The 19,955-nt window shown below is 50.4% G+C and overlaps 1 protein-coding gene across 1 annotated transcript in view; it reads right to left on the bottom strand.

Moving 5' to 3' along the window:
* LOC135538369 (probable G-protein coupled receptor 19) overlaps window positions 1-19,494 on the bottom strand; it is a 49,806-nt gene extending 30,312 nt beyond the window's left edge. The window contains exon 1 of the mRNA XM_064964281.1: window positions 19,305-19,494. The gene's annotated coding sequence lies outside the window, so the exon portion shown is untranslated. The remainder of the gene's footprint in view (window positions 1-19,304) is intronic.
* Window positions 19,495-19,955: the final 461 nt, after the last annotated feature.

The raw sequence follows: 19,955 nt of genomic DNA, 5'->3' as shown, positions 1-19,955 counted from the left end.
TGGCTTAATGGGTGATAGAGGACCTGTGTTGAGGGGGTGGCTTAATGGGTGATAGAGGACCTGTGTTGAGGGGGTGGCTTAATGGGTGATAGAGGAACTGTGTTGAGGGGGTGGCTTAATGGGTGATAGAGGAACTGTGTTGAGGGGGTGGCTTAATGGGTGATAGAGGACCTGTGTTGAGGGGGTGATAGAGGACCTGTGTTGAGGGGGTGATAGAGGACCTGTGTTGAGGGGGTGATAGAGGACCTGTGTTGAAGGGGTGATAGAGGACCTGTGTTGAGGGGGTGGCTTAATGGGTGATAGAGGACCTGTGTTGAGGGGGTGATAGAGGACCTGTGTTGAGGGGGTGGCTTAATGGGTGATAGAGGACCTGTGTTGAGGGGGTGGCTTAATGGGTGATAGAGGACCTGTGTTGAGGGGGTGGCTTAATGGGTGATAGAGGACCTGTGTTGAGGGGGTGATAGAGGACCTGTGTTGAGGGGGTGATAGAGGACCTGTGTTGAGGGGGTGATAGAGGACCTGTGTTGAAGGGGTGATAGAGGACCTGTGTTGAAGGGGTGGCTTAATGGGTGATAGAGGACCTGTGTTGAGGGGGTGATAGAGGACCTGTGTTGAGGGGGTGATAGAGGACCTGTGTTGAGGGGTGATAGAGGACCTGTGTTGAGGGGGTGGCTTAATGGGTGATAGAGGACCTGTGTTGAAGGGGTGATAGAGGACCTGTGTTGAGGGGGTGGCTTAATGGGTGATAGAGGACCTGTGTTGAGGGGGTGGCTTAATGGGTGATAGAGGACCTGTGTTGAGGGGTGGCTTAATGGGTGATAGAGGACCTGTGTTGAGGGGGTGATAGAGGACCTGTGTTGAGGGGAGGCTTAATGGGTGATAGAGGACCTGCGTTGAGGGGTGGCTTAATGGGTGATAGAGGACCTGTGTTGAGGGGGTGGCTTAATGGGTGATAGAGGACCTGTGTTGAGGGGGTGGCTTAATGGGTGATAGAGGACCTGTGTTGAGGGGTGGCTTAATGGGTGATAGAGGACCTGTGTTGAGGGGTGGCTTAATGGGTGATAGAGGACCTGCGTTGAGGGGTGGCTTAATGGGTGATAGAGGACCTGTGTTGAGGGGTGGCTTAATGGGTGATAGAGGACCTGTGTTGAGGGGGTGGCTTAATGGGTGATAGAGGCCCTGTGTTGAGGGGGTGGCTTAATGGGTGATAGAGGGCCTGTGTTGAGGGGGTGGCTTAATGGGTTAATGGGTGATAGAGGACCTGTGTTGAGGGGGTGGCTTAATGGGTGATAGAGGACCTGTGTTGAGGGGTGGCTTAATGGGTGATAGAGGACCTGTGTTGAGGGGGTGGCTTAATGGGTGATAGAGGACCTGTGTTGAGGGGTGGCTTAATGGGTGATAGAGGACCTGTGTTGAGGGGTGGCTTAATGGGTGATAGAGGACCTGTGTTGAGGGGGTGATAGAGGAACTGTGTTGAGGGGGTGGCTTAATGGGTGATAGAGGCCCTGTGTTGAGGGGTGGCTTAATGGGTGATAGAGGACCTGTGTTGAGGGGTGGCTTAATGGGTTAATGGGTGATAGAGGACCTGTGTTGAGGGGGTGGCTTAATGGGTGATAGAGGACCTGTGTTGAGGGGTGGCTTAATGGGTGATAGAGGACCTGTGTTGAGGGGGTGGCTTAATGGGTGATAGAGGACCTGTGTTGAGGGGGTGGCTTAATGGGTGATAGAGGCACTGTGTTGAGGGGGTGATAGAGGACCTGTGTTGAGGGGTGGCTTAATGGGTGATAGAGGACCTGTGTTGAGGGGGTGGCTTAATGGGTGATAGAGGACCTGTGTTGAGGGGGTGGCTTAATGGGTGATAGAGGACCTGTGTTGAGGGGGTGGCTTAATGGGTGATAGAGGACCTGTGTTGAGGGGGTGGCTTAATGGGTGATAGAGGACCTGTGTTGAGGGGTGGCTTAATGGGTGATAGAGGACCTGTGTTGAGGGGTGGCTTAATGGGTGATAGAGGACCTGTGTTGAGGGGGTGGCTTAATGGGTGATAGAGGACCTGTGTTGAGGGGGTGGCTTAATGGGTGATAGAGGACCTGTGTTGAGGGGGTGGCTTAATGGGTGATAGAGGACCTGTGTTGAGGGGGTGGCTTAATGGGTGATAGAGGACCTGTGTTGAGGGGGTGGCTTAATGGGTGATAGAGGACCTGTGTTGAGGGGGTGGCTTAATGGGTGATAGAGGACCTGTGTTGAGGGGGTGATAGAGGACCTGTGTTGAGGGTGGCTTAATGGGTGATAGAGGACCTGTGTTGAGGGGGTGGCTTAATGGGTGATAGAGGACCTGTGTTGAGGGGGTGGCTTAATGGGTGATAAAGGAACTGTGTTGAGGGGGTGGCTTAATGGGTGATAAAGGAACTGTGTTGAGGGGGTGGCTTAATGGGTGATAGAGGACCTGTGTTGAGGGGGTGGCTTAATGGGTGATAAAGGAACTGTGTTGAGGAGATGGCTTAATGGCTTAATGGGTGATAGAGGACCTGTGTTGAGGGGGTGGCTTAATGGGTGATAGAGGACCTGTGTTGAGGGGGTGGCTTAATGGGTGATAGAGGAACTGTGTTGAGGGGGTGGCTTAATGGGTGATAGAGGACCTGTGTTGAGGGGTGGCTTAATGGGTGATAGAGGACCTGTGTTGAGGGGGTGGCTTAATGGGTGATAGAGGACCTGTGTTGAGGGGGTGGCTTAATGGGTGATAGTGAATCTGTGTTGAGGGGTGGCTTAATGGGTGATAGAGGACCTGTGTTGAGGGGTGGCTTAATGGGTGATAAAGGAACTGTGTTGAGGGGGTGGCTTAATGGGTGATAGAGGAACTGTGTTGAGGGGTGGCTTAATGGGTGATAGAGGACCTGTGTTGAGGGGTGGCTTAATGGGTGATAGAGGACCTGTGTTGAGGGGGTGGCTTAATGGGTGATAGAGGACCTGTGTTGAGGGGGTGGCTTAATGGGTGATAGAGGACCTGTGTTGAGGGGTGGCTTAATGGGTTAATGGGTGATAGAGGACCTGTGTTGAGGGGGTGGCTTAATGGGTGATAGAGGACCTGTGTTGAGGGGGTGGCTAAATGGGTTAATGGGTGATAGAGGTCCTGTGTTGAGGGGATGTCTTAATGGGTGATAGAGGACCTGTGTTGAGGGGTGGCTAAATGGGTTAATGGGTGATAGAGGGCCTGTGTTGAGGGGATGTCTTAATGGGTGATAGAGGAAGTGTGTTGAGGGGTGGCTTAATGGGTGATAGAGGACCTGTGTTGAGGGGGTGGCTTAATGGCTTAATGGGTGATAGAGGACCTGTGTTGAGGGGGTGGCTTAATGGGTGATAGAGGACCTGTGTTGAGGGGGTGGCTTAATGGGTGATAGAGGAACTGTGTTGAGGGGGTGGCTTAATGGGTGATAGAGGACCTGTGTTGAGGGGTGGCTTAATGGGTGATAGAGGACCTGTGTTGAGGGGGTGGCTTAATGGGTGATAGAGGACCTGTGTTGAGGGGGTGGCTTAATGGGTGATAGTGAATCTGTGTTGAGGGGTGGCTTAATGGGTGATAGAGGACCTGTGTTGAGGGGGTGGCTTAATGGGTGATAAAGGAACTGTGTTGAGGGGGTGGCTTAATGGGTGATAGAGGAACTGTGTTGAGGGGTGGCTTAATGGGTGATAGAGGACCTGTGTTGAGGGGTGGCTTAATGGGTGATAGAGGACCTGTGTTGAGGGGGTGGCTTAATGGGTGATAGAGGACCTGTGTTGAGGGGGTGGCTTAATGGGTGATAGAGGACCTGTGTTGAGGGGGTGGCTTAATGGCTTAATGGGTGATAGAGGACCTGTGTTGAGGGGGTGGCTTAATGGGTGATAGAGGACCTGTGTTGAGGGGGTGGCTAAATGGGTTAATGGGTGATAGAGGGCCTGTGTTGAGGGGATGTCTTAATGGGTGATAGAGGACCTGTGTTGAGGGGGTGGCTAAATGGGTTAATGGGTGATAGAGGGCCTGTGTTGAGGGGATGTCTTAATGGGTGATAGAGGAAGTGTGTTGAGGGGGTGGCTTAATGGGTGATAGAGGACCTGTGTTGAGGGGGTGGCTTAATGGCTTAATGGGTGATAGAGGACCTGTGTTGAGGGGGTGGCTTAATGGGTGATAGAGGACCTGTGTTGAGGGGGTGGCTTAATGGCTTAATGGGTGATAGAGGACCTGTGTTGAGGGGTGGCTTAATGGGTGATAGAGGACCTGTGTTGAGGGGGTGGCTTAATGGGTGATAGAGGACCTGTGTTGAGGGGGTGGCTTAATGGGTGATAGAGGACCTGTGTTGAGGGGGTGGCTTAATGGGTGATAGAGGACCTGTGTTGAGGGGGTGATAGAGGACCTGTGTTGAGGGGGTGGCTTAATGGGTGATATAGGAACTGTGTTGAGGGGATGGCTTAATGGGTGATAGAGGACCTGTGTTGAGGGGGTGGTTTAATGGGTGATAGAGGACCTGTGTTGAGGGGGTGGCTTAATGGGTGATAGAGGAACTGTGTTGAGGGGGTGGCTTAATGGGTGATAGAGGACCTGTGTTGAGGGGGTGGCTTAATGGGTGATAGAGGAACTGTGTTGAGGGGTGGCTTAATGGGTGATAGAGGACCTGTGTTGAGGGGGTGGCTTAATGGGTGATAGAGGACCTGTGTTGAGGGGGTGGCTTAATGGGTGATAGAGGACCTGTGTTGAGGGGTGGCTTAATGGGTGATAGAGGACCTGTGTTGAGGGGGTGATAGAGGACCTGTGTTGAGGGGGTGATAGAGGACCTGTGTTGAGGGGGTGGCTTAATGGTTTAATGGGTGATAGAGGACCTGTGTTGAGGGGGTGATAGAGGACCTGTGTTGAGGGGTGATAGAGGACCTGTGTTGAGGGGTGGCTTAATGGGTGATAGAGTACCGGTGTTGAGGGGTTGGCTTAATGGGTGATAGAGGACCTGTGTTGAGGGGGTGGCTTAATGGGTGATAGAGGAACTGTGTTGAGGGGTGGCTTAATGGGTGATAGAGGACCTGTGTTGAGGGGGTGGCTTAATGGGTGAGATAGAGGACCTGTGTTGAGGGGTGGCTTAATGGGTGATAGAGGACCTGTGTTGAGGGGATGGCTTAATGGGTGATAGAGGAACTGTGTTGAGGGGGTGGCTTAATGGGTGATAGAGGACCTGTGTTGAGGGGGTGGCTTAATGGGTGATAGAGGAACTGTGTTGAGGGGGTGGCTTAATGGGTGATAGAGGACCTGTGTTGAGGGGGTGGCTTAATGGGTGATAGAGGAACTGTGTTGAGGGGGTGGCTTAATGGGTGATAGAGGAACTGTGTTGAGGGGGTGGCTTAATGGGTGATAGAGGACCTGCGTTGAGGGGTGGCTTAATGGGTGATAGAGGACCTGTGTTGAGGGGTGGCTTAATGGGTGATAGAGGACCTGTGTTGAGGGGGTGATAGAGGAACTGTGTTGAGGGGGTGGCTTAATGGGTGATAGAGGCCCTGTGTTGAGGGGGTGGCTTAATGGGTGATAGAGGAACTGTGTTGAGGGGGTGGCTTAATGGGTGATAGAGGACCTGTGTTGAGGGGGTGGCTTAATGGGTGATAGAGGAACTGTGTTGAGGGGGTGGCTTAATGGCTTAATGGGTGATAGAGGACCTGTGTTGAGGGGGTGGCTTAATGGGTGATAGAGGAACTGTGTTGAGGGGGTGGCTTAATGGGTGATAGAGGACCTGTGTTGAGGGGGTGATAGAGGACCTGTGTTGAAGGGGTGATAGAGGACCTGTGTTGAGGGGGTGGCTTAATGGGTGATAGAGGACCTGTGTTGAGGGTGGCTTAATGGGTGATAGAGGACCTGTGTTGAGGGGGTGATAGAGGACCTGTGTTGAGGGGGTGGCTTAATGGGTGATAGAGGAACTGTGTTGAGGGGTGGCTTAATGGGTGATAGAGGACCTGTGTTGAGGGGGTGGCTTAATGGGTGATAAAGGAACTGTGTTGAGGGGGTGATAGAGGACCTGTGTTGAGGGTGGCTTAATGGGTGATAGAGGACCTGTGTTGAGGGGGTGGCTTAATGGGTGATAGAGGACCTGTGTTGAGGGGGTGGCTTAATGGGTGATAGAGGACCTGTGTTGAGGGGGTGGCTTAATGGGTGATAGAGGACCTGTGTTGAGGGGGTGGCTTAATGGGTGATAGAGGACCTGTGTTGAGGGGGTGGCTTAATGGGTGATAGAGGACCTGTGTTGAGGGGGTGGCTTAATGGGTGATAGAGGACCTGTGTTGAGGGGGTGGCTTAATGGGTGATAGAGGACCTGTGTTGAGGGGGTGGCTTAATGGGTGATAGAGGACCTGTGTTGAGGGGGTGGCTTAATGGGTGATAGAGGACCTGTGTTGAGGGGGTGGCTTAATGGGTGATAGAGGAACTGTGTTGAGGGGGTGGCTTAATGGGTGATAGAGGAACTGTGTTGAGGGGGTGGCTTAATGGGTGATAGAGGACCTGTGTTGAGGGGTGATAGAGGACCTGTGTTGAGGGTGATAGAGGACCTGTGTTGAGGGGTGATAGAGGACCTGTGTTGAAGGGGTGATAGAGGACCTGTGTTGAGGGGTGGCTTAATGGGTGATAGAGGACCTGTGTTGAGGGGGTGATAGAGGACCTGTGTTGAGGGGGTGGCTTAATGGGTGATAGAGGACCTGTGTTGAGGGGGTGGCTTAATGGGTGATAGAGGACCTGTGTTGAGGGGGTGGCTTAATGGGTGATAGAGGACCTGTGTTGAGGGGGTGATAGAGGACCTGTGTTGAGGGGGATAGAGGACCTGTGTTGAGGGGGTGATAGAGGACCTGTGTTGAAGGGGTGATAGAGGACCTGTGTTGAAGGGGTGGCTTAATGGGTGATAGAGGACCTGTGTTGAGGGGGTGATAGAGGACCTGTGTTGAGGGGGTGATAGAGGACCTGTGTTGAGGGGGTGATAGAGGACCTGTGTTGAGGGGGTGGCTTAATGGGTGATAGAGGACCTGTGTTGAAGGGGTGATAGAGGACCTGTGTTGAGGGGGTGGCTTAATGGGTGATAGAGGACCTGTGTTGAGGGGGTGGCTTAATGGGTGATAGAGGACCTGTGTTGAGGGGGTGGCTTAATGGGTGATAGAGGACCTGTGTTGAGGGGGTGATAGAGGACCTGTGTTGAGGGGGAGGCTTAATGGGTGATAGAGGACCTGCGTTGAGGGGTGGCTTAATGGGTGATAGAGGACCTGTGTTGAGGGGTGGCTTAATGGGTGATAGAGGACCTGTGTTGAGGGGTGGCTTAATGGGTGATAGAGGCCCTGTGTTGAGGGGGTGGCTTAATGGGTGATAGAGGACCTGTGTTGAGGGGTGGCTTAATGGGTGATAGAGGACCTGCGTTGAGGGGTGGCTTAATGGGTGATAGAGGACCTGTGTTGAGGGGTGGCTTAATGGGTGATAGAGGACCTGTGTTGAGGGGGTGGCTTAATGGGTGATAGAGGCCCTGTGTTGAGGGGGTGGCTTAATGGGTGATAGAGGGCCTGTGTTGAGGGGGTGGCTTAATGGCTTAATGGGTGATAGAGGACCTGTGTTGAGGGGGTGGCTTAATGGGTGATAGAGGACCTGTGTTGAGGGGTGGCTTAATGGGTGATAGAGGACCTGTGTTGAGGGGGTGGCTTAATGGGTGATAGAGGACCTGCGTTGAGGGGTGGCTTAATGGGTGATAGAGGACCTGTGTTGAGGGGTGGCTTAATGGGTGATAGAGGACCTGTGTTGAGGGGGTGATAGAGGAACTGTGTTGAGGGGGTGGCTTAATGGGTGATAGAGGCCCTGTGTTGAGGGGGTGGCTTAATGGGTGATAGAGGGCCTGTGTTGAGGGGGTGGCTTAATGGCTTAATGGGTGATAGAGGACCTGTGTTGAGGGGGTGGCTTAATGGGTGATAGAGGACCTGTGTTGAGGGGTGGCTTAATGGGTGATAGAGGACCTGTGTTGAGGGGGTGGCTTAATGGGTGATAGAGGACCTGTGTTGAGGGGGTGGCTTAATGGGTGATAGAGGACCTGTGTTGAGGGGTGGCTTAATGGGTGATAGAGGACCTGTGTTGAGGGGGTGGCTTAATGGGTGATAGAGGACCTGTGTTGAGGGGGTGGCTTAATGGGTGATAGAGGACCTGTGTTGAGGGGGTGGCTTAATGGGTGATAGAGGACCTGTGTTGAGGGTGGCTTAATGGGTGATAGAGGACCTGTGTTGAGGGGTGGCTTAATGGGTGATAGAGGACCTGTGTTGAGGGGGTGGCTTAATGGGTGATAGAGGACCTGTGTTGAGGGGGTGGCTTAATGGGTGATAGAGGACCTGTGTTGAGGGGGTGGCTTAATGGGTGATAGAGGACCTGTGTTGAGGGGGTGGCTTAATGGGTGATAGAGGACCTGTGTTGAGGGGGTGGCTTAATGGGTGATAGAGGACCTGTGTTGAGGGGGTGGCTTAATGGGTGATAGAGGACCTGTGTTGAGGGGGTGGCTTAATGGGTGATAGAGGACCTGTGTTGAGGGGGTGATAGAGGACCTGTGTTGAGGGGGTGGCTTAATGGGTGATAGAGGACCTGTGTTGAGGGGGTGGCTTAATGGGTGATAGAGGACCTGTGTTGAGGGGGTGGCTTAATGGGTGATAAAGGAACTGTGTTGAGGGGGTGGCTTAATGGGTGATAAAGGAACTGTGTTGAGGGGGTGGCTTAATGGGTGATAGAGGACCTGTGTTGAGGGGGTGGCTTAATGGGTGATAAAGGAACTGTGTTGAGGAGATGGCTTAATGGCTTAATGGGTGATAGAGGACCTGTGTTGAGGGGGTGGCTTAATGGGTGATAGAGGACCTGTGTTGAGGGGGTGGCTTAATGGGTGATAGAGGAACTGTGTTGAGGGGGTGGCTTAATGGGTGATAGAGGACCTGTGTTGAGGGGTGGCTTAATGGGTGATAGAGGACCTGTGTTGAGGGGGTGGCTTAATGGGTGATAGAGGACCTGTGTTGAGGGGGTGGCTTAATGGGTGATAGTGAATCTGTGTTGAGGGGTGGCTTAATGGGTGATAGAGGACCTGTGTTGAGGGGTGGCTTAATGGGTGATAAAGGAACTGTGTTGAGGGGGTGGCTTAATGGGTGATAGAGGAACTGTGTTGAGGGGTGGCTTAATGGGTGATAGAGGACCTGTGTTGAGGGGTGGCTTAATGGGTGATAGAGGACCTGTGTTGAGGGGGTGGCTTAATGGGTGATAGAGGACCTGTGTTGAGGGGGTGGCTTAATGGGTGATAGAGGACCTGTGTTGAGGGGGTGGCTTAATGGCTTAATGGGTGATAGAGGACCTGTGTTGAGGGGGTGGCTTAATGGGTGATAGAGGACCTGTGTTGAGGGGGTGGCTAAATGGGTTAATGGGTGATAGAGGGCCTGTGTTGAGGGGATGTCTTAATGGGTGATAGAGGACCTGTGTTGAGGGGGTGGCTAAATGGGTTAATGGGTGATAGAGGGCCTGTGTTGAGGGGATGTCTTAATGGGTGATAGAGGAAGTGTGTTGAGGGGGTGGCTTAATGGGTGATAGAGGACCTGTGTTGAGGGGGTGGCTTAATGGCTTAATGGGTGATAGAGGACCTGTGTTGAGGGGGTGGCTTAATGGGTGATAGAGGACCTGTGTTGAGGGGTGGCTTAATGGGTGATAGAGGAACTGTGTTGAGGGGGTGGCTTAATGGGTGATAGAGGACCTGTGTTGAGGGGTGGCTTAATGGGTGATAGAGGACCTGTGTTGAGGGGGTGGCTTAATGGGTGATAGAGGACCTGTGTTGAGGGGGTGGCTTAATGGGTGATAGTGAATCTGTGTTGAGGGGTGGCTTAATGGGTGATAGAGGACCTGTGTTGAGGGGGTGGCTTAATGGGTGATAAAGGAACTGTGTTGAGGGGGTGGCTTAATGGGTGATAGAGGAACTGTGTTGAGGGGTGGCTTAATGGGTGATAGAGGACCTGTGTTGAGGGGTGGCTTAATGGGTGATAGAGGACCTGTGTTGAGGGGGTGGCTTAATGGGTGATAGAGGACCTGTGTTGAGGGGGTGGCTTAATGGGTGATAGAGGACCTGTGTTGAGGGGGTGGCTTAATGGCTTAATGGGTGATAGAGGACCTGTGTTGAGGGGGTGGCTTAATGGGTGATAGAGGACCTGTGTTGAGGGGGTGGCTAAATGGGTTAATGGGTGATAGAGGGCCTGTGTTGAGGGGATGTCTTAATGGGTGATAGAGGACCTGTGTTGAGGGGGTGGCTAAATGGGTTAATGGGTGATAGAGGGCCTGTGTTGAGGGGATGTCTTAATGGGTGATAGAGGAAGTGTGTTGAGGGGGTGGCTTAATGGGTGATAGAGGACCTGTGTTGAGGGGGTGGCTTAATGGCTTAATGGGTGATAGAGGACCTGTGTTGAGGGGGTGGCTTAATGGGTGATAGAGGACCTGTGTTGAGGGGTGGCTTAATGGCTTAATGGGTGATAGAGGACCTGTGTTGAGGGGTGGCTTAATGGGTGATAGAGGACCTGTGTTGAGGGGGTGGCTTAATGGGTGATAGAGGACCTGTGTTGAGGGGGTGGCTTAATGGGTGATAGAGGACCTGTGTTGAGGGGGTGGCTTAATGGGTGATAGAGGACCTGTGTTGAGGGGGGGTGATAGAGGACCTGTGTTGAGGGGTGGCTTAATGGGTGATATAGGAACTGTGTTGAGGGGATGGCTTAATGGGTGATAGAGGACCTGTGTTGAGGGGGTGGTTTAATGGGTGATAGAGGACCTGTGTTGAGGGGGTGGCTTAATGGGTGATAGAGGAACTGTGTTGAGGGGGTGGCTTAATGGGTGATAGAGGACCTGTGTTGAGGGGGTGGCTTAATGGGTGATAGAGGAACTGTGTTGAGGGGTGGCTTAATGGGTGATAGAGGACCTGTGTTGAGGGGGTGGCTTAATGGGTGATAGAGGACCTGTGTTGAGGGGGTGGCTTAATGGGTGATAGAGGACCTGTGTTGAGGGGTGGCTTAATGGGTGATAGAGGACCTGTGTTGAGGGGTGGTGATAGAGGACCTGTGTTGAGGGGGTGATAGAGGACCTGTGTTGAGGGGGTGGCTTAATGGTTTAATGGGTGATAGAGGACCTGTGTTGAGGGGGTGATAGAGGACCTGTGTTGAGGGGGTGATAGAGGACCTGTGTTGAGGGGTGGCTTAATGGGTGATAGAGGACCTGTGTTGAGGGGGTGGCTTAATGGGTGATAGAGGACCTGTGTTGAGGGGGTGGCTTAATGGGTGATAGAGGAACTGTGTTGAGGGGGTGGCTTAATGGGTGATAGAGGACCTGTGTTGAGGGGGTGGCTTAATGGGTGATAGAGGACCTGTGTTGAGGGGGTGATAGAGGACCTGTGTTGAGGGGATGTCTTAAACAACCACAGCCTCCTGTTAATGGTTTATATCGTCCCAGTAGAATATCGACAACCTGCCCTGAGGAGCAGTAACTGCTGAAGAGATAAACCTATTCATTAGTCACTCCAAGGGACAAAGGTGAGCCAAACCACCCCAGGGGACAGCAGGTTACACAGAGGCAATAAGCAGGAGTATGTGGGGTCCTGAGTCTCTCTAGGGATAATTATTAAGGGTCTGTGGAGGTTGAGGTAATCTAGGGGAGGGGATTATGTGTGGAGGCTGAGGTAATCTAGGGGAGGGGATTATGTGTGGAGGTTGAGGTAATCTAGGGGAGGTTGAGGTAATCTAGGGGAGGGGATTATGTGTGGAGGCTGAGGTAATCTAGGGGAGGGGATTATGTGTGGAGGTTGAGGTAATCTAGGGGAGGTTGAGGTAATCTAGGGGAGGGGATTATGTGTGGAGACTGAGGTAATCTAGGGGAGGGGATTATGTGTGGAGGTTGAGGTAATCTAGGGGAGGTTGAGGTAATCTAGGGGAGGGGATTATGTGTGGAGACTGAGGTAATCTAGGGGAGGGGATTATGTGTGGAGGCTGAGGTAATCTAGGGGAGGGGATTATGTGTTGAGGCTGAGGTAATCTAGGGGAGGGGATTATGTGTGGAGGTTGAGGTAATCTAGGGGAGGGGATTATGTGTGGAGGCTGAGGTAATCTAGGGGAGGGGATTATGTGTGGAGGCTGAGGTAATCTAGGGGAGGGGATTATGTGTGGAGGCTGAGGTAATCTAGGGGAGGGGATTATGTGTGGAGGCTGAGGTAATCTAGGGGAGGGGATTATGTGTGGAGGCTGAGGTAATCTAGGGGAGGGGATTATGTGTGGAGGCTGAGGTAATCTAGGGGAGGGGATTATGTGTGGAGGTTGAGGTAATCTAGGGGAGGGATTATGTGTGGAGGTTGAGGTAATCTAGGGGAGGGGATTATGTGTGGAGGCTGAGGTAATCTAGGGGAGGGGATTATGTGTGGAGGCTGAGGTAATCTAGGGGAGGGGATTATGTGTGGAGGTTGAGGTAATCTAGGGGAGGGGATTATGTGTGGAGGCAGAGGTAATCTAGGGGAGGGGATTATGTGTGGAGGCAGAGGTAATCTAGGGGAGGGGGTTATGTGTGGAGGTTGAGGTAGGTTATAGCCAGCCCAGATGACAGGTTTATGTGTTGAGGTTGAGGTAGGTTATAGCCAGCCCAGACGACAGGTTTATGTGTGGAGGTTGAGGTAGGTTATAGCCAGCCCAGACCCAGGGGACAGGTTTATGTGTTGAGGTTGAGGTAGGTTATAGCCAGCCCAAACGACAGGTTTATGTGTTGAGGTTAAGGTAGGTTATAGCCAGCCCAGACCCAGGGGACAGGTTTATGTGTTGAGGTTGAGGTAGGTTATAGCCAGCCCAGACCCAGGGGACAGGTTTATGTGTTGAGGTAGGTTATAGCCAGCCCAGACCCAGGGGACAGGTTTATGTGTTGAGGGGTGGCTTAATGGGTGATAGAGGACCTGTGTTGAGGGGGTGGCTTAATGGGTGATAGAGGACCTGTGTTGAGGGGGTGGCTTAATGGGTGATAGAGGACCTGTGTTGAGGGGATGGCTTAATGGGTGATAGAGGACCTGTGTTGAGGGGATGGCTTAATGGGTGATAGAGGACCTGTGTTGAGGGGTGGCTTAATGGTTTAATGGGTGATAGAGGACCTGTGTTGAGGGGGTGGCTTAATGGGTGATAGAGGACCTGTGTTGAGGGATGTCTTAATGGTTTAATGGGTGATAGAGGCACTGTGTTGAGGGGTGGTTTAATGGGTGATAGAGGACCTGTGTTGAGGGGATGTCTTAAACAACCACAGCCTCCTGTTAATGGTTTATATCGTCCCAGTAGAATATCGACAACCTGCCCTGAGGAGCAGTAACTGCTGAAGAGATAAACCTATTCATTAGTCACTCCAAGGGACAAAGGTGAGCCAAACCACCCCAGGGGACAGCAGGTTACACAGAGGCAATAAGCAGGAGCATGTGGGGTCCTGAGTCTCTCTAGGGATAATTATTAAGGGTCTGTGGAGGTTGAGGTAATCTAGGGGAGGGGATTATGTGTGGAGGCTGAGGTAATCTAGGGGAGGGGATTATGTGTGGAGGTTGAGGTAATCTAGGGGAGGTTGAGGTAATCTAGGGGAGGGGATTATGTGTGGAGACTGAGGTAATCTAGGGGAGGGGATTATGTGTGGAGGTTGAGGTAATCTAGGGGAGGTTGAGGTAATCTAGGGGAGGGGATTATGTGTGGAGACTGAGGTAATCTAGGGGAGGGGATTATGTGTGGAGGTTGAGGTAATCTAGGGGAGGGGATTATGTGTGGAGGCTGAGGTAATCTAGGGGAGGGGATTATGTGTGGAGCCTGAGGTAATCTAGGGGAGGGGATTATGTGTGGAGGCTGAGGTAATCTAGGGGAGGGGATTATGTGTGGAGGTTGAGGTAATCTAGGGGAGGGGATTATGTGTGGAGGCAGAGGTAATCTAGGGGAGGGGATTATGTGTGGAGGCTGAGGTAATCTAGGGGAGGGGATTATGTGTGGAGGTTGAGGTAATCTAGGGGAGGGGATTATGTGTGGAGGCAGAGGTAATCTAGGGGAGGGGGTTATGTGTGGAGGTTGAGGTAGGTTATAGCCAGCCCAGATGACAGGTTTATGTGTTGAGGTTGAGGTAGGTTATAGCCAGCCCAGACGACAGGTTTATGTGTGGAGGTTGAGGTAGGTTATAGCCAGCCCAGACCCAGGGGACAGGTTTATGTGTTGAGGTAGGTTATAGCCAGCCCAGACCCAGGGGACAGGTTTATGTGTTGAGGTTGAGGTAGGTTATAGCCAGCCCAGACCCAGGGGACAGGTTTATGTGTGGAGGTTGAGGTAGGTTATAGCCAGCCCAGACCCAGGGAACAGGTTTACAGTGGGGCAAAAAAAATATTTAGTCAGCCACCAATTGTGCAAGTTCTCCCACTTAAAAAGTTGAGAGAGGCCTGATATTTTCATCATAGGTACACTTCAACTATGACAGACTAAATGAGATTTTTTTTTCTCCAGAAAATCACATTGTAGGATTTTTAATGAATTTATTTGCAAATTATGGTGGAAAATAAGTATTTGGTCACCTACAAACAAGCAAGATTTCTGGCTCTCACAGACCTGTAACTTCTTCTTTAAGAGGCTCCTCTGTCCTCCACTCGTTACCTGTATTAATGGCACCTGTTTGAACTTGTTATCAGTATAAAAGACACCTATCCACAACCTCAAACAGTCACACTCCAAACTCCACTATGGCCAAGACCAAAGAGCTGTCAAAGGACACCAGAAACAAAATTGTAGACCTGCACCAGGCTGGGAAGCCTGAATCTGCAATAGGTAAGCAGCTTGGTTTGAAGAAATCAACTGTGTGAGCAATTATTAGGAAATGGAAGACATACAAGACCACTGATAATCTCCCTCGATCTGGGGCTCCACGCAAGATCTCACCCCGTGGGGTCAAAATGATCACAAGAACGGTGAGCAAAAATCCCAGAACCACACGGGGGGACCTAGTGAATGACCTGCAGAGAGCTGGGACCAAAATAACAAAGCCTACCATCAGTAACACACTACGCCGCCAGGGACTCAAATCCTGCAGTGCCAGACGTGTCCCCCTGCTTAAGCCAGTACATGTCCAGGCCCGTCTGAAGTTTGCTAGAGAGCATTTGGATGATCCAGAAGAAGATTGGGAGAATGTCATATGGTCAGATGAAACCAAAATAGAACTCTTTGGTAAAAACTCAACTCGTCGTGTTTGGAGGACAAAGAATGCTGAGTTGCATCCAAAGAACACCATACCTACTGTGAAGCATGGGGGTGGAAACATCATGCTTTGGGGCTGTTTTTCTGCAAAGGGACCAGGACGACTGATCCGTGTAAAGAAAGAATGAATGGGGCCATGTATCGTGAGATTTTAAGTGAAAACCTCCCTCCATCAGCAAGGGCATTGAAGATGAAACGTGGCTGGGTCTTTCAGCATGACAATGATCCTAAACACACCGCCCGGGCAACAAAGGAGTGGCTTCGTAGGAAGCATTTCAAGATCCTGGAGTGGCCTAGACAGTCTCCAGATCTCAACCCCACAGAAAATCTTTGGAGGGAGTTGAAAGTCCGTGTTGCCCAGCAACAGCCCCAAAACATCACTGCTCTAGAGGAGATCTGCATGGAGGAATGGGCCGAAATACCAGCAACAGTGTGTGAAAACCTTGTGAAGACTTACAGAAAACGTTTGACCTCTGTCATTGCCAACAAAGGGTATATAACAAGTATTGAGATACACTTTTGTTATTGTCCAAATACGAATTTTCCACCATAATGTGCAAATAAATTAATTAAAAATCCTACAATATGATTTTCAAGATTTTTTTTCTCATTTTGTCTGTCATAGTTGAAGTGTACCTATGATGAAAATTACAGGCCTCTCTCATCTTTTTAAGTGGGAGAACTTGCACAATTGGTGGCTGACTACATACTTTTTTGCCCCACTGTATGTGTAAAGGTTGAGGTAGGTTATAGCCAGCCCAGACCCAGAGGACAGCAGCAGCTTTGTGCTTATCACACATCTCATGTTTACTGTAGTGGCTCTCCTCTCTCTACCTTCATACCCTCTATTCCCTTGGCAACCATCGCCTGAGTCAGCCCTGACATCCACACACAGCCTGATGAGAGATGCCTGAACCTCAACCAGCCAGCTGCTTCTGCTGAAAGATATACAGTTTACAGTGTTTCTGGGCTGGAGAGAGGACAACACAACACCGTATCAACACAACACCATGACAGACCAGTGTCAACACCACGACAGACCAGTGTCAACACCACGACAGACCAGTGTCAACACCACGACAGACCAGTGTCAACACCACGACAGACCAGTGTCGACACCACGACAGACCAGTGTCAACACCACGACAGACCAGTGTCAACACCACAACAGACCAGTGTCAACACCACAATGACAGAACAGTGTCAACACCACCATGACAGACCAGTGTCAACACCACCACGACAGACCAGTGTCAACACCACAACACCACGACAGACTAGTGTCATCACCACAACGGACCAGTGTCAACACCACAATGACAGACCAGTGTAAACACCACAACAGACCAGTGTCAACACCACGACAGACCAGTGTCAACATCACAACGGACCTGTGTCAACACCACAATGACAGACCAGTGTCAACACCACAACACCACGACAGACCAGTGTCAACACCACAATGACAGACCAGTGTCAACACCACAACACCACGACAGACCAGTGTCAACACCACAATGACAGACCAGTGTCAACACCACAATGACAGACCAGTGTCAACACCACAATGACAGACCAGTGTCAACACCACAATGACAGACCAGTGTCAACACCACAATGACAGACCAGTGTAAACACCACACCACTATGACAGACCAGTGTCAACACCACAACAGACCAGTGTCAACACCACCACAACAGACCAATGTCAACACCACCATGACAGACCAGTGTCAACACCACAACACCACAATGACAGACCAGTGTCAACACCACAACACCACGACAGACCAGTGTCATCACCACAACACCATGACAGACCAGTGTCAACACCATGACAGACCAGTGTCAACACCATGACAGACCAGTGTCAACACCACAACACTATGACAGACCAGTGTCAACACCACAATGACAGACCAGTGTCAACACCACAACACCATGACAGACCAGTGTCAACACCATGACAGACCCGCGTCAACACCACAATGACAGACCAGTGTCAACACCACAACACCACGACAGACCAGTGTCATCACCACAACACCATGACAGACCAGTGTCAACACCATGACAGACCAGTGTCAACACCACAATGACAGACCAGTGTCAACACCACAACACCACAATGACAGACCAGTGTCAACACCACAACACCACGACAGACCAGTGTCATCACCACAACACCATGACAGACCAGTGTCAACACCACAACAGACCAGTGTCAACACCACAATGACAGACCAGTGTCAACACCACAACACCACGACAGACCAGTGTCAACACCACAACAGACCAGTGTCAACACCACAACACCATGACAGACCAGTGTCAACACCATGACAGACCAGTGTCAACACCATGACAAACCAGTGTCAACACCACAACACCACAATAGACCTGTGTCAGGTAGATGGACAGAGTACCATGACTGATCTACTCCATACCACCAGTAGCAGCAGGTAGATGGACAGATTATCATGACTGATCTACTCCATACCACTATTAGCAGCAGGTAGATGGACAGAGTGTCATGACTGATCTACTCCATACCACTATTAGCAGCAGGTAGATGGACAGAGTACCATGACTGATCTACTCCATACCACCATTAGCAGCAGGTAGATGGACAGAGTACCATGATTGATCTACTCCATACCACCATTAGCAGCAGGTAGATGGACAGAGTGTCATGACTGATCTACTCCATACCACTATTAGCAGCAGGTAGATGGACAGAGTACCATGACTGATCTACTCCATACCACCAACAGCACCATTAGCAGCAGGTAGATGGACAGAGTACCATGACTGATCTACTCCATACCACCAACAGCACCATTAGCAGCAGGTAGATTTAAATATATTGTTCATCGGGCCTACATGAGTTCTGCTGTTCCCTGACAGCGCGAGCAGCAGCCTCCATACAGCAGGCGGGACAGGATAACATGTCTGGTGACATTTCGTTTCAGAATAATAGCCTATCAACATACAACCTGACAAAACCATAGACTTACAGGACAATACACGACAAAGAAAAACGACATGCAGCAAGCCCTTTCCAAACAACCAGACAGACACCGGTGTGTTTTGTAGCGCAAACGTTGCGCGCAAACGTTGCGCGAATGTTCTGTGACCGGAGACAAAAGCTACAGCTCATATATTTCAAAGGTTTATATTATTGATGCCCGTTGAATTTGAATAACATCTATGGCATTGAGATATTACTTCTCACTCGGTCTGGCACAGACGGACGCACACTGACTCAACACATCCCATTACTTAAACATTCATCTTCTGCACATCCTACCATTCCAGTGTTTCACTTGCTATATTGTAGTTACTTCGCCACCATGGCCTTTTTTTTTTGCCTTTACCTCCCCTATCCTACCTCATTTGCACATACTGCATATAGTCTTTTTCTACTGTATTATTGACTGTATGTTCGTTTTATTCCATGTGTAACTATGTGTTGTTGTATGTGTTGTTGTATGTGTCGAACTGCTTTGCTTTATCTTGGCCAGGTTGCAGATGTAAATGAGAACTTGTTCTCAACTGGCCTACCTGGTTAAATAAAGGTGTTCTCAACTGGCCTACCTGGTTAAATAAAGGTGTTCTCAACTGGCCTACCTGGTTAAATAAAGGTGTTCTCAACTAGCCTACCTGGTTAAATAAAAGTGTTCTCAACTGGCCTACCTGGTTAAATAAAAGTGTTCTCAACTAGCCTACCTGGTTAAATAAAGGTGTTCTCAACTAGCCTACCTGGTTAAATAAAGATGTTCTCAACTAGCCTACCTGGTTAAATAAAGGTGTTCTCAACTAGCCTACCTGGTTAAATAAAGGTGAAACATAAAATAAAGAATAATGTGATGGACACATTCATGTAATCAAGGACAACGTTTAGGCAAAATTATAAACCCATTCTGAATCTTCCTAATTGAACTCGGCCTAATGATTATCAGCTTGGTCTGAAATGTTCATGAAGTCGATACGTTCTGCCAGGTCTACCCGGGTAACTGTTAAAATAATCATCAGTCACGTACCTGTCTCACGGTAATAACGGTCGCATTTTACATTCTGTATCTAACTCCTTATTATTCCGTCAATCTAACGGATATTATGCTGCGGAGGATCGCCCCGGTTCCTCATCTGAATCACGTCCGTTCTGTTCGGTTCGGTTCCAACCGTTAACAATAACAGCCTCTTCCTCTTCGTGACAACTGCGGCATTCCTGGAAAGTGGAAACTGCTTAGGAACGAGACAAAATGTCGCGGGAGAAGAGAGGAGGGGAGGGGAGGGGGGGGCAATATAATTAAATCAATACCTTTTCTTTCAATGGAGACGGTCACATGGTGTGATGATCACGTGCCCACTAGGATCATACAGATAGAAGGTTAGAAACAGTAGAATAGACGACGACTAATCTGTGAACAACACAGGATCTGTGTCAAACAGCAGAATAGACTAGGACTAATCTGTGAACAACACAGGATCTGTGTCAAACACCAGAATAGACTAGGACTAATCTGTGAAGAAGACAGGATCTTTGTCAAACACCGGAATTAAATAGGACTAATCTGTGAACAACACAGGATCTTTGTCAAATCTCTAAATAATGATGTCTTCTCCTTCACTACTGATCTGACAGAAGTGCCCAGGTGAAGGCCACCTTAATGATGATCTGCCACCATATT

Source organism: Oncorhynchus masou, unplaced genomic scaffold (assembly GCF_036934945.1).
Source record: "Oncorhynchus masou masou isolate Uvic2021 unplaced genomic scaffold, UVic_Omas_1.1 unplaced_scaffold_948, whole genome shotgun sequence".
In the NCBI taxonomy this organism is placed as follows: domain Eukaryota; kingdom Metazoa; phylum Chordata; class Actinopteri; order Salmoniformes; family Salmonidae; genus Oncorhynchus; species Oncorhynchus masou.
The sequence above is the reverse complement of the archived record's forward strand: the minus strand, read 5'-3'. Positions and strand labels throughout refer to the sequence as shown.